The sequence below is a fragment of the Notamacropus eugenii genome, chromosome 4 (genome assembly GCF_028372415.1).
Source record: "Notamacropus eugenii isolate mMacEug1 chromosome 4, mMacEug1.pri_v2, whole genome shotgun sequence".
NCBI lineage: Eukaryota > Metazoa > Chordata > Mammalia > Diprotodontia > Macropodidae > Notamacropus > Notamacropus eugenii.
In genome coordinates, this window is record NC_092875.1 from 383,092,751 (window position 1) to 383,101,389 (window position 8,639).

At 39.7% G+C, this 8,639-nt stretch overlaps 1 pseudogene; it reads right to left on the reverse strand.

Annotated features, from left to right (window-relative positions):
• Positions 1–7,185: 7,185 nt before the first annotated feature.
• On the reverse strand, positions 7,186–8,212 carry LOC140502616 (heterogeneous nuclear ribonucleoprotein H-like; annotated as a pseudogene).
• Positions 8,213–8,639: the final 427 nt, after the last annotated feature.

An 8,639-nucleotide genomic window follows, 5' to 3' on the forward strand; every position in this document is an offset into this window, starting at 1 on the left:
AAAATTCTGCTTTTGTTTAAAAGATCTTTAAAAAAAAAAAAAACAGTTCCAAAAATTCCCCTAAATGTTTTCTTTTTCCTAGCATATTAATTTTACCCAATTTGGGCATTAATTCAGAAGCAATTACAAAAGTTACTAAACAAAAATTAAAATATTGTTAATATGATTTTACTCCATGAATAATTTAAATCTTAGATACATTGATGGACAAAGTGAAATGGGGACTTTTAGAGGGCACAGATAATAATGAGAACTAACTTTTTTATGGTGTTTACTATGTGCTAGTAACTGTGGTAAATGTTTTATATATTATATCAATTTATCCTCACAACAACCTTGGAAAGAAGGTGCAAATACTATGCTCATTTTTAAAATAGAGAAACTGGGATAAACACATCTTAAGGCATTTATCAATAGTCACAGAACTAGTAAGTATCTCAGGCTGAATTTGAATTCGTTTCTTTCTGACTCCAGGTTCAGCTCTCTTTCCACTGTACTACATATCTGCCCCACATTTTCATAGTTTTTGTCATAATAAGAATAAATTTTCATAAGATACAAAAATACATTGCTCACCAATGTCTGTGATCACCTATGATCCCCTTCAGTCCATGGTTTCCAAAGGATTCCTGCATAACAGAACAAAAACACCCCCTCACCCAATACTCAGGTTTTAGGGGAGAAATTTCGCTTCTTATTTGCTAATGTGACAAAGAATAGGTCTTAAAGGAACTGTATAGCTTTCAAATAAATGCATTCTCCAGTAACACTAGGTTGATTGTTTAATGCATAATTGTAATTACAATTACTCCAAGAACATTATAATTCAAACCTTAATTATGCCATATTATCTTTATAAAAATAGATACATGCATTTTTAAAGCAGTTGAGGTTAGGGACCAAAGATAAGTGTTAGAGTAAAAGTCTAGCATAGATAAATTGTATTCCAAATCAATACCAGTAAGTGAAAGATGAATTGTAGGTAGGTACTAGAGGAAATAGCTCAATGCAACATCTGTCCAATCAGTTGCTTCAGCGTAATAAATCATTCTCTCATGGGAAATTTACAGTTGCTCACCTGATGGGCATTTGGTATTACATGAATATATTCTTTCCATGGTTTCTAAGCTCAATTTTGTGCCTAGCTTTGCTACTCCCAATTTGTTTTATTTGTAATGTCATATGAGAATTAAATTTCAAAATCTGTGATTATATTACAACTCAAAATGTTTCACTTCCACTGAGAAATTTGACAAGGTATGATGTTCTTAAATCTTCAAATAATTGACACCTGAAAATGAAAATAGACTCATTATGAAGTTACACAATTTTTTGTTTTGATTGCTATATTTGCCTGAAATATCTTTTACTTGCTTCTAATATGTTTTATTTTTATAACTTAGATTAAATATTTACCTACTTAAACTTTGCTACCAATGAGTGTTTTTAAGAAAATTTTCAGGCTGAGTGAGAGCAACTACTCAACTAAACTTTAAGACAAACTCCTTCAGACACCTCTAAAAATAAAAAAAAAAAAAAGAGTGGCAGAATTCAATTGGAGACAGAGTCTGGCAGATTTCCAACCCAGAATAGACTGGAAGGTCCTTGGGATGAATCTGTTGCACGGGACTGGAGGAGCACACAGTGCACGATGCACAGGCTGTACCAGCACAGACCCCACCATAGCAAAGTTGTACCGGAATACCAGGGTGATCAGAAGGAGCAGCATCACTGTGGAATCTCAAATATATCAGCCCAGAATGGAAGTCCAGTGGAAATTAATGAGAGAGAGAACCACAGAACACCAGAAAACTGAAGCAACCACTTTTGAGAAAATCATCCCCAAGACTAAATGCCTGTAAGTGACCTACTTGAACTTTGCAGAGCCAAGATACAGGAGTGATCAGTAAATATTCTACCTCTCCACATGTTGACCTTGAAAAACTCAGAGAATAATTCCCCAGAAAAATATTTAACAGTGGGATCAACTGAAGGGATAAACAATCTCTTGACTCATGGGGCTAGGAAAATCACAAAGAGAGGCCTGTCTTGATGTGGCTGAATAAGATCAGTGCAGGATCAGAGCTATCCCAGACAGGCCCAGCTCAGCCATCCAAGAGGAGATCCTGAGCCCCAGGGTTATGCAGTTAAAAATCGTCAACACCAGGACCCCAAGAGTGCCTCAGAAAAGCCAGGGGAATGGGGAAGACACTAGTGCAAAAAGGGTTCACCAATCATTGAATTTGCCTGTGCTCAAGAGAGACCTCCTGTTGGCAGACCACCGCTCCCCCACATTTAGCTCAGGTAGCTCCTGGGTACCTTCTGAGAAACTCATAAATACTTCACCTGGCCTCTGCTCAGCATTAGGTAAATTACAGCATGCTGGCCTCTAGCTCAAACAGAGGCCACAATACGCAAAGCCTAAAGTTCTAACCAGAAGAACAATGGGGGGGCGGAGCCAAGATGGTGGAGTGAAAGCAACGACTCACCTAAGCTCCTGGAAAAACTCCTCTGGATATATCTGGGGGGAGAGTCTGACCAGACTTTGGAGGTGTAGAATCCAGTGGGAGACGGACTTTGACAGATTCGGAGCCCAGGCTGGACTGGAAGGTCCACGGGAGGGATCTGTTCCGCGGGGGTAAGACCCCGGCGCACAGCGCAGCGCGGTCGGCGCGGCAGGGCGGAGGGGACCCGAGGGGCCCGAGAGTGGCGGGCGAGACCAGCGGAGCAGGAGATAAGCCAGGCCGAGCCAACGATATCAGCGCAACAGCCTTTGAAATCTTCAGCCTAAAGACGGGACTTCAGTGGGTCACTACTTGAATATCCAGAAGCTGGGATGCCGGAGTGATCAGTAAGTGCTCTCCCCTCCCCCCCGATGACCGTGAGGGAACCATAAAATTCTTCCCCAGATTGATCCTGGATCAGTGGGAGCAGCAGAAGGGGGCGGGTGGTCTCATAACACCAGAGGCTGGAGAGGTGGCAAAGGGGGATTCTTCCTACCGTGGTGGAGGCTATCTGGAGGGACAGACGACCCAGGACAGAGAAAAATTCGCACTGAGACCCAGGCAAGCCACAGCCCGGGAGACGAGCCCCAGGAGGGGCGGGAACACGCATTAGCCTCTAGGCGTGCCCCAGCCCTCCAGGGGAAAAGGGAAGACAATAGGGAAGCTGGGATCACCATCCCCGGACCTTGCCTTTGCCTCAGGCCAGCTGAGGAGATATCCTGAGACCAGACCACACCTCCCACACACCTATCAAGCTAACCCCAGGGTTGATCTGGGAAACAACAACAACAACAACAAAAAAAAAAAAAAAAAAAAAGCCTGCTTTTAGCCTAGACAAACATCAACTCAACTTAAAAGATCTGTATCTTCTGACTGAAAGAACCAAAAGCTACAACACTCAGCCAACATCATGAATCGGAAAAAGCAGACAAAAAGTGAAAAAACCATAGAATCTTTCTATGGGGATAAGGACCAAAACACAAACACCAAAGAGGTCAGAGCTGAGACTGTACTTCCATCTGAAACCTCAGATGGGACTATGAATTTCTCGCACGCACAACTAGATTACCTGGAACGTCTGAAGAAGGATATAAAAGAAAAACTGGCCAATGATTTTAAAACCATAAAAAAAGAATTCACTGATGAGAACATCAATCTGAAAAAGAAAATTGAAGAAATGGAAAAGGAAGTTCAAAAATTAACTGGAGAGAATAATTCCCTAAAAGGAAGAGTTAATCAAATGGAAAAGGAAACTCAAAACCTAATAGGGAAAATTGATCAGATGGAAAAGGAAACCCAAAACCTAACTGGGAAAATTGGTCGAATGGAAAAAGAAGTACAAAAATTAAATGGAGAAAATAGCTCCTTAAAGGGAAAAATTGGCCAGATGGAAAAAGAGATGCGAAAGCTAACTGAAGAAAACAATACGATCAAGATTAGAATTGGGCAAGTAGAAACTAATGACTCAATGAGGCAACAAGAATCAGTCAAACAAAATCTAAAGAATGAAAAGACAGAAGAACAATGGGAATGAGTACCCTGTGCCCCTGAAGCAGAGATTCATTTAAAAAGCCAAGTAAAGTGCGATCTTGATGAGGAACAAGGAAAACAGAAGAGACAAGATCATAGAATCTTTCAATGGGGACAAGGAACAAAATACAAATAACAAAGAGGTCAGAACTGAGACTGTGCTCTCTTATTTGAAACTTCAGAAGTGAATACGAAGTGATCTCAATGCCAAAGAGTTTGTTTGAAAACCTCAGGAAGGATTTTAAAAGGCAAATTAGGGAGCTAGAAGAAAAACTAGCCAATGATTTAAAAAAACATATACAAAGGAATCATGGAAGAATTTAAAAGGAAAATTGGGCTAATGGAAAAGTAAGCACAATTTCTAACTGGGAAAATTGAACAAATGGAAAAGAAAGCAAAAAACCTAATAGTCAAAAATGGAAAAAATGGTAAAGGAAGTACAAAAACTAACTGGAGAAAATAACTCCTTAAAAAGAACAATTGGACAGATGGAAAAAGAGATGCAAAAGTTAACTGAAGAAAACATTTTGATAAAAATTAGAATTGGGCAAGTAAAAGCTAATGACTCTATGAGGCATCAGGAATCCTTCAAACTCTGCCTCCTGTCTCCAGTTTTACTGGTTAAGGGAGCACCTGCTTCTCACAAGAACCCAATAAAGGAGATTTTCTGTTTTTACTTTGAGACGCCTATGAGCAGTCAATTTGAGTAAGGGGTGGAGGGGGGTTGTGCTATCCCACACAGTTTTGGAGGCTTATCCAGGATCAGGTGACTTCCCAGGGAGACGGGTGGTGACTCACTTTGGGGGCAGGTGAATTTTGGGAGATTTTTCTCTGATAGTCCTTGAAACTGAGTGCCAAGACTCCCGAGGCAGAGGAAATCAATAGAAACAGAAAAGCATAGGGACTCTGGAACTCTGAAGCTTTGAAGAAGTTGAAACTCCAAATGGTTGTTGTTCACGGTTTTCAGTCAGGTAACTTATGCCCACATAACCCAAAGGTAAGCACTCGTGGGCCTGGGGGTCAGTGTCAGGAGACTTAGAATGGGGAGGACCAGCAACGGCCTCCGACCAAATTTTATGGACTGCAGACCCCAAGGGAATGACCATCTGAGAACCCTATCAGGTGACTGTTAGTGGGATGACTGTAGTGGGAGAAGTGTTCCCCACTGTGTACTATTCAGAAGGACAGTCCAGTGAGGCTTCTCCCTACTGTGGAGTAGTCAGAAGAAGAGTCCAGTGAGTCAAAGATATTAGGTGTCTGAGCTCAGAGGTGTCTGCATGGCAGCCCTCGTGTTAGGATGGGGAAGTAGCAGGCCAAACCCCACGCTTCAGAGCAGAGCCAGAGTATATCGGTAAATACTCCCTTGGGAAACAGATTGCAAAATTGGAATGAGGTACCAACATACAAAGGAAAAGACAAAAATAAAATGATCAAGTATTGCTGCTTTGCATGGGATCGTAAAGGTATTGAATGAGGCTCTTTAATTTGATTCAAAATTTTTTAATCTGGGAAAATCTTTCCTTCTCAGATATTGCAGTGGCAGGCCATTCCCTACCTTACCTAAAGGAAGATCTCTTTTGTCATGGAAATTAGCAGAGTAAGATACTGACAGTCTGGAGTTAAAAGCTGAGTTTTGATTTAATGAGATCTTAAAGCTAAAATCCATAGTTTAGGTTTGAATTGAGTCAATGTATCTGATACCAAAAGATGATGTGTGTAAAACTGCAAATTCACTTTAGAATTTCAGTGATTTCTTTTAGAAGCATCAACTCTGTCCATGTGCTCAGACCACATTGACAAGGGGAATGTTACCTTCCCTCATATGATTTAAAAGGCTGGGATGAGACAGGGAGACCTGGTCTGCTGGGCCTAGGAGGGGGGAAGGAAGCCAGAGGATGGCATTTCAGCTCTTTTAGGTAGTATTTTAAAAAATCATGTACTTTAAAATGACTTTATCTGAAAGGATATCAGATGATAGTGTGCCCACGTGGTAGTAAGCTGAATGGGTTATTGGCTTATTTTAAGTTTTAAGTAAACTTAAACAAGTTTAAATTTTTAGGTAATCCATCTAAATATTATATTAGGAATTGCACTGTTAAACTAATTAATGAACTGGTTAAAAAGAGCTGTTATGAATCTTATATGAGTTTCTTTGTTGTAGAATTTTTATTGAGAAAATGAGAATTCTTTAAATATGTGTGTGTGATTTTCAAGCCTGTTCCATCTGAGGATGTATTAAGTATGTTAAAAGTTTATTTCTGCTGTTAAGAAGGAATTTTTAGATAAAATTATTTTTGCCATGAATCAAGCATTTACTAAAGTATATTTGTAAAAGAAAGCTTATGGGAATATGTGAAAAGGCTTTGGTTTTAGGTCTTTTCTTGTAATTTCTGTCAATTAGATTCAGTGGGGTTGTGATAAATAGTAAACTGCTCTTTTTTTGCAGTTTTTAAAAGCAAGTTTTATTTAACAAGTTTCACTTAGCGCAATACACCTAAAAGGAAATCACAATACAATGAAAGATTTAAATCAAGGCTTCAGAATTTAATACAAATACAACGACGAAATCCTAAAGTATCTGTATTATGCCTCAAAATTGTCCCCATTAACTTCAAAAAAAAGTTTAAACGTAGGTGCCTTTACAGGATAGTAAATGAAACACAATAGAACGAACATGCCAAATGTTTCACTTCTGAGTAGCAGACACAGCTCCTGTACTTATTTTTTAAAAAAGTATGTCTTCCAACATGCATCTCAAACAGTGTTCCATGTAATTTGGTATAAGAGCAATATTTAACATAATTGAAACTTCTTTAACCTAAATACACTTACTGCTTAAGTACACTCCTACAACATAACTTCCTTAAGAAAAGCTGAAATTGTTTAACAGTTAGAGCCTTTACTCAACTTGGTTATTGCATCATAGATGAATGTTTTTCTGTGTTCAAAAATACTGAACCTGAAAGTTTTTTAAACACTCCTGATTTCACTTACAGTAAGAGCTTGTATTGCAAAACTGTTAAACTTCGTTTTTGTTTGTTTTTTTCTTCAAAAAAGTTGAGCAAGAGTCCGTGATGTCCCATTCTGTTCACTCCCATAGATGCACATCTCCTGCTACTGTAGTAGCTGCTGTTCACTGCTCCTTGGCTCCCTATACAATGTTTGATAGAAAATCACTGGAGTTTTCCTGTAAAACTTGGTCATATCTGCTCATGCTGCTTTTACTCCCATAGCCTCCTCCATAACCCCCACTCAGCTGTTGGTTAGCTGGACCACCATAACTGGGCTGGTTTGACAAGCCCATGCTTCCCATCATTTGGCTCCCATAAGCAACACCGCTTGCTCCTGCTGTAGAATTCAAGAAGAGTTCTACTTATCTGTGCTGTATATTGGCTTTGTCTTTTGACATAACTGCTATAGCATCTTCATGAGTAGCAAATTCAACATCTGCTTCTCCAGTCACTCTGCCATCAGGTCCAATTTCAACAGGGTTGAGTGGTGAGAAAAAATTGTAAATATCATTTTCAGTAACTCTGTAAGGTAATCCTCTTATGTGCACACAATGGCCTCTGGAACCCTGGAAAGTGGATCCCCATCTCCATATCTATGATCAGACATTCCTGAAAAACAGTAATTGAGATCTCTTCCAAATCTGTCCTAAAGTCATACCTATCATTATATGTAATGTAGTCATCATAGCCTCCATTCACTCCACCATAGGCACTTCGCCGCGTTCTTTCAAACCCAGTTCCTCTACCAATGCTGTTATAGCCTTTGCCAGCCCCAGGCCTGCCATAAGGACCTGGCCACTGCATATCTATTAGCTTTAGAGGAGGATCATAATGAGTACGAACTTCTGCCCTGCTGCTCTTGAAGATTTCAACGTACCTGAGCCCTATTCTTTCCTTGTGTTTCTTTAGAGACTTTTGAGCTATTTCCCGTGAAGCAAACTGCATGAAGGCCTCCCCTGTACTCCTGCCCTGGAATTCCACCAGCAATGTCATTCCATTTGGCATAATTTCCAACCCTGATAAAAACTGAACAATTTCTTCCTTGTTCCAGCCAAATGGGAGTCCTCAACGGTGCACAAAGCCATCATTGGCAGTGTCAGGACTATTTGGACCAGTATGCTTTTCAACGTTGTTTGACTTGAATACTTCAACATATCTGTGTCCCATAGATTCTCTGTCTTTTTTCAGTGCCAATTGGACTTAATCTTCTTATTCAAGTCGAACAAATGCTTCTCCACTTGGTGTGCCTTCTTGGGTATAGATGAAACGAATGCATTATGCCTCATTTTGAATTTTGCATTTAGAGAAGAAGTGTTGGACTGCATCAGCTGAGCAGGACCAGGGCAAGCCCTGGACCTTCACCAGGAAGCCTTCTCAGCCTTCAGTGCTCAGCATCATCTTGTTCAGTCAGTGGCGGTGGCTCGATACTTGACTTCAGCATTGCTAGGAAGAAAAAAAAAATCAAACTGTTCTTAAGAGAGGAAAATATTTGTTATATTAAGAAATACTTTGTAAAATCTTTTGTAAAATTCTTTTTTGGAAGGCCTACCCAATTTGTATTTGTAAGTTACAAAATTGGGAAAAATTTAGTTTC